This window comes from Calidris pugnax, unplaced genomic scaffold (genome assembly GCF_001431845.1).
Source record: "Calidris pugnax isolate Ruff unplaced genomic scaffold, ASM143184v1 scaffold17, whole genome shotgun sequence".
Taxonomy (NCBI): Eukaryota; Metazoa; Chordata; class Aves; order Charadriiformes; family Scolopacidae; genus Calidris; species Calidris pugnax.
The window spans coordinates 12,398,346-12,404,622 of NW_015090794.1; positions in this window are offsets into that span (position 1 = coordinate 12,398,346).

The following is a 6,277-nucleotide window of genomic DNA, read 5'->3' on the forward strand; positions in this document are numbered from 1 at the left end:
ACACAGGGGCTGCGGCACCGCTGGCTCACTCCCTCCCGGTCACGGGCTTTTCCGTGCTACAGCTTCCCCCGGCTGTGAGTCAGTGGCAGCCGGGGTGGCAGGGGACAGGCTGGGGTCACGCCAGCTCCCGCCCGGCTGGACACGGCACTGAGCCTTACGGTGAGGAGCGAGACCAGAAATAAAGCAGTTTCCTCCAAACCAGACATTTTAATAGGAATTACGGGGTTGTACATCCTCTGGTGACAGGAGCCGACCACCTCCTGGCTCTGGGACTGCATCCCCTCCGCCATTCTGGCTGTAACCCCTTCCCCTTTTCCCCACCTCCCGTGGTCCCAAGTCCTGAGGTGCCCCCTCCGCCTGGTGTCCCCCTCACCCCAGGGAGGACACGGCTTGTGCTGGCCGGCCACTGTGAGCCAGCCCTGAGCACCGTTCCCGGTGCCCACGATCACGGGCAGTGCTGGAGGCAGGGACACGCCACCCCCCGCACCCCACCCTGCAGGGAAGCATCACCAGCCAGCGTGAGCAGGGGGCCACGGGGCAACCCCCGGCCGGTCGCCATGCTGGCCACCTCCCCGGGCAGGAGAGCCCGGTTCCAGAGGGCCAAGCCAGCCAGGTGACCCACGAAGGCCTCTGTGGAGCCGAAGCCCCCACCGGGGCGTTCCTGCTCCCGACCCAGCACCAGCGAGCCACCAGCAGGGATTTGGTAGCCCTGCTGGAAGCCAGAGCCAGCAGCCAGCAGCCGCCTGTCCACGTAGAAGCGGTACTGGCCCTGGGCTGAGGACCAGGTGAGGCAGAGGTGGTGCCACTTGCCATCCAGGAGTGGCATCACCGGGAGCTCCCGAAATTCCCTGTCCCCGATGGTGAAGCGCGCAGAGCTAGGGAGGTCCCCAGCATGGCCACGCAGGGCCAGCTCGCTGCCACCCTCCTCGGTGGCGTAGGAGAGGAGGGCACCGAGGTGGGGGGCTGGGGTGGCCACCCAGGCACAGAGCGACAGCGCCTGCAGCCCCCGGTGTGGCCCCAGCTCCAGGACGGCCATGTTCTCAGCGGAGGTGTTGGGGAAGAGCAGGATGGTGCCAGAGCGGCAGGCTGGGGAGGTGGGCACCGGGGGTCCGTACCTCCCTTCTCCTGGCTGCTGGTGGTCCAGTGGCTGATCCTGGACCACCACCAGCATGGTGGGGAGTGCCGGTGCAACGGCTTGGACTCCTGGTGCTGTCTCATGGGGAGGCTCTGTGTCCTCCCTGGGCGTTCCACTGGGCCCAGCATCATCTGGCAGCTGGTGACCCTCCTGCTGCTGCCGCTGCCGCTGCCTTGCCTTTGGGCGCCGAGGGCTGGGGCTGCTGGTGGCCACCTGGCCCCGTGTCTCCTGCCTCAGCTGGCTGCCCTGGCTCTGGGCAGTGTCCGGCAGGTCGCGCGGCTCAGTGCCAGCCTCTGCCGGTGCACCTGGTGGGTGGGTGAGTGGGCGATGTGGGCTCAGGGCACCCACTGTCCCCTCCAGCCGCTTCAGCCTGCGGTGCAGCCGCCGGCCAGTGGTGGCCAAGCGGGCCAGCTCAGCACCCAGGGCAGCCCGGGCAGTGGTAGCCACCTCCACCTGCTCCGCCAGCGCCCGAAAGCGTTCATCGATGTTGTAGGAGATGTTGTAGTTCCCGGCGATGCTCTGGAGATGGCTCAGTGTCACCTCCTGCAGCCGCCGAAACTGCAAGGGAGCAGGGCGAGGGGGTGAACCCCCATCCTCACACTGGTTCCCTGCAGCGTCCCCCATCCCCCTCCCACCCCAAAATGCCGATTCCCCCCCCAGGCTGTGTTCCCCTCCTGGCCCCAGGCACCCACCTGCTCCTCCAGCCGCCGCAGCCGCAGGAGCAGGGGACCGGGACGGGCCTGGGTCAGGCCACTGGGCAGGGTGGCAGCGAGGAGCAGGCAGAGGGGCAGCACCGTCCCCGCCATGCCGCTGCCGGACGCTTTCTGCCTGCACGGCAGGGCCAGCCCTGGCCCCCGCGGTGCCCCTCGGGGATGGCCTCCACCATGATGAGATCCGCAGCCACGCTGACGTCCCTCAGCAGCCGCCAGCACCGGGGCTGCCGGCCCCGTGGCCCCGGGCCAGGCACGCTGCGGGGGTGGGTGGCCATGGCGCAGGAGCTCCTGGGGCTGATGGGGCAGGGGGTGCTGAGCTGCAGGCAGGGGGAGGCACAGGGGGGACCGCAGGTGTGTGGCCCTGGTGGGTCCAGACCTGTGGGGCAGCTCCTGGAGGGCAGCAGGGTGGGGAATCTCAGAGTAACACCATGGGTATAGGGCAGTTTGGGGCAGGATGGTGCAGGGAGGTCAGGGCTGTCAGGGAGGCGCAGGCAGGGAAGTGCAGGCAGGACGGTGTAGAGAGGTGCAGGTGAGATGGTGCAGGCAGGGAGGTGCGGGCAGAGAGGGCAGGGCAGAACGGTGCAGGCAGGGAGGTACAGGTGGTACAGGTGGTACAGGAGGTACAGGAGGTACAGGCAGGGCGGTACAGGCAGTACAGGTGGTACAGGCAGTGTGGTACAGGCAGTACAGGCAGGGTGGTATAGGTGGTATGGTACAGGCGGTAAAGGCAGAGTGGTACAGGTGGTACAGGCAGTGTGGTACAGGCAGCACAGGCAGTAAAGTCGATGCAGTACACGCGGTGCAGTACAGGCAGTACAGGTGGTGCGGTACAGGTGGTACAGGCAGTACAGGCCATACAGTACAGTCACTGTGGTACAATCAGTATGGTACAGGCAGTACAATTGGTACGGTACAGGCGGTGCGGTACAGTTGGTGCAATACAATCGGTACGGTACAATCAGGTACGGTACAATCAGTACAGGTGGTACGGTACAGTTGGTGCAGTACAGGCGGTGCGGTACAGGCCGTACAGTCGGTGTGGTACAGTTGGTACAGTCAGTACGCTACAGTTGGTACAGTCGGTATGGTACAGCCGGTACAGGCGGTGTGGTACAATCTGTACGGTACAGGCGGTGTGGTACAGTCAGTACAGGCGGTGCGGTACAATCAATACGGTACAGTCGGTACAATCGGTACGGTACAGTCTGTGCAGTCGGTGCGGTACAATCGGTACGGTACAGGCGGTACAGGCGGTGTGGTACAATCGGTACGGTACAGGCGGTGCGTTACAGTCAGTACAGGCGGTGCGGTACAATCGGTGCGGTACAGTTGGTACAGGCAGTACAATCGGTACAATCGGTACGGTACAGTTGGTACAGGCGGTACAATTGGTATGGTACAGGTGGTGCGGTACAGTCGGTGCGGTACAATCGGTGTGGTACAGTCGGTACAGTCGGTACAGTCGGTACAATCCGTACGGTACAGTCGGTACGGTACAGTCGGTACAGGTGGTACAGTCGGTACAGTCGGTACAATCTGTACAATCCGTACGCTACAGTCGGTGCGGGGCGCGCGGGCCACCACGGGGCGGCAGCAGGTGCGCGCGGCAGGGCCGGCGGTGGGCGGGGCTTCAGGGCGAAGGGCGGGGCTTTCCCCGGGGCGCCGCGTGCCGCCGGGGGCGAGTCCTGCGGGGAGGGGGAAAGGGGGCGGGGCGGGCGGTGACGCGCGGCCCAGGCCCCGCCCCGTACCCTTCACCCGGCGGCAGAAGATGGCGGCGGCCGCGACCCTCGCCCGGCAGATCGCCCGGTCAGGTGCGCTCCGTGTCCCCCGCCAGGGTCAGGGTGCCCCATATCCTCCCACAGCGCGTCGGGGTGTCCCCATGTCCTCCCTCAGTGGGTCAGGGTGTCGTGGCCCTGGTGGGTCCAGACCTGTGGGGCAGCTCCTGGAGGGCAGCAGGGTGGGGAATCTCAGAGTAACACCATGGGTATAGGGCAGTTTGGGGCAGGATGGTGCAGGGAGGTCAGGGCTGTCAGGGAGGCGCAGGCAGGGAAGTGCAGGCAGGACGGTGTAGAGAGGTGCAGGTGAGATGGTGCAGGCAGGGAGGTGCGGGCAGAGAGGGCAGGGCAGAACGGTGCAGGCAGGGAGGTACAGGTGGTACAGGTGGTACAGGAGGTACAGGAGGTACAGGCAGGGCGGTACAGGCAGTACAGGTGGTACAGGCAGTGTGGTACAGGCAGTACAGGCAGGGTGGTATAGGTGGTATGGTACAGGCAGTAAAGGCAGAGTGGTACAGGTGGTACAGGCAGTGTGGTACAGGCAGCACAGGCAGTAAAGTCGATGCAGTACACGCGGTACAGTACAGGCAGTACAGGTGGTGCGGTACAGGCAGGGTGATACAGGCAGTGCAGTACAGGTGGTGTGGTACAAGCAGTACAGGCAGTGCGGTACAGGTGGTACAGGCAGTACAGGCCATACAGTACAGTCACTGTGGTACAATCAGTATGGTACAGGCAGTACAATTGGTACGGTACAGGCGGTGTGGTACAGTTGGTGCAGTACAATTGGTACGGTACAATCAGGTACGGTACAATCAGTACAGGTGGTACGGTACAGTTGGTGCAGTACAGGCGGTGCGGTACAGGCCGTACAGTCGGTGTGGTACAGTTGGTACAGTCAGTACGCTACAGTTGGTACAGTCGGTATGGTACAGCCGGTACAGGCGGTGTGGTACAATCTGTACGGTACAGGCGGTGTGGTACAGTCAGTACAGGCGGTGCGGTACAATCAATACGGTACAGTCGGTACAATCGGTACGGTACAGTCTGTGCAGTCGGTGCGGTACAATCGGTACGGTACAGGCGGTACAGGCGGTGTGGTACAATCGGTACGGTACAGGCGGTGCGTTACAGTCAGTACAGGCGGTGCGGTACAATCGGTGCGGTACAGTTGGTACAGGCAGTACAATCGGTACAATCGGTACGGTACAGTTGGTACAGGCGGTACAATTGGTATGGTACAGGTGGTGCGGTACAGTCGGTGCGGTACAATCGGTGTGGTACAGTCGGTACAGTCGGTACAGTCGGTACAATCCGTACGGTACAGTCGGTACGGTACAGTCGGTACAGGTGGTACAGTCGGTACAGTCGGTACAATCTGTACAATCCGTACGCTACAGTCGGTGCGGGGCGCGCGGGCCACCACGGGGCGGCAGCAGGTGCGCGCGGCAGGGCCGGCGGTGGGCGGGGCTTCAGGGCGAAGGGCGGGGCTTTCCCCGGGGCGCCGCGTGCCGCCGGGGGCGAGTCCTGCGGGGAGGGGGAAAGGGGGCGGGGCGGGCGGTGACGCGCGGCCCAGGCCCCGCCCCGTACCCTTCACCCGGCGGCAGAAGATGGCGGCGGCCGCGACCCTCGCCCGGCAGATCGCCCGGTCAGGTGCGCTCCGTGTCCCCCGCCAGGGTCAGGGTGCCCCATATCCTCCCACAGCGCGTCGGGGTGTCCCCATGTCCTCCCTCAGTGGGTCAGGGTGTCCCCCCACCATGGATCGGGCTGTCCTCCTGCCCTCCCTCAGCGTGCCGCGGTGTCCCCGTGTCCCCTCACCGTGGGTCAGAGTGCCCCTTGTCCTCCCTCAGGGGGTCAGGGTGTCCCCCCACCATGGATTGGGGTGTTCTCCTGCCCTCCGTCAGAGGGTCAGGGTGTCCCCGTGTCCCCCCACTGTGGGTTGGACTGTCCCATGTCCTCCCTCAGTGGGTCAGGGTAATACGGTACAGTCGGTACAATCGGTACGGTACAGTCTGTGCAGTCGGTGCGGTACAATCGGTACGGTACAGGCGGTACAGGCGGTGTGGTACAATCGGTACGGTACAGGCGGTGCGTTACAGTCAGTACAGGCGGTGCGGTACAATCGGTGCGGTACAGTTGGTACAGGCAGTACAATCGGTACAATCGGTACGGTACAGTTGGTACAGGCGGTACAATTGGTATGGTACAGGTGGTGCGGTACAGTCGGTGCGGTACAATCGGTGTGGTACAGTCGGTACAGTCGGTACAGTCGGTACAATCCGTACGGTACAGTCGGTACGGTACAGTCGGTACAGGTGGTACAGTCGGTACAGTCGGTACAGTCGGTACAATCCGTACGGTACAGTCGGTACGGTACAGTCGGTACAGGTGGTACAGTCGGTACAGTCGGTACAATCTGTACAATCCGTACGCTACAGTCGGTGCGGGGCGCGCGGGCCACCACGGGGCGGCAGCAGGTGCGCGCGGCAGGGCCGGCGGTGGGCGGGGCTTCAGGGCGAAGGGCGGGGCTTTCCCCGGGGCGCCGCGTGCCGCCGGGGGCGAGTCCTGCGGGGAGGGGGAAAGGGGGCGGGGCGGGCGGTGACGCGCGGCCCAGGCCCCGCCCCGTACCCTTCACCCGGCGGCAGGAGATGGCG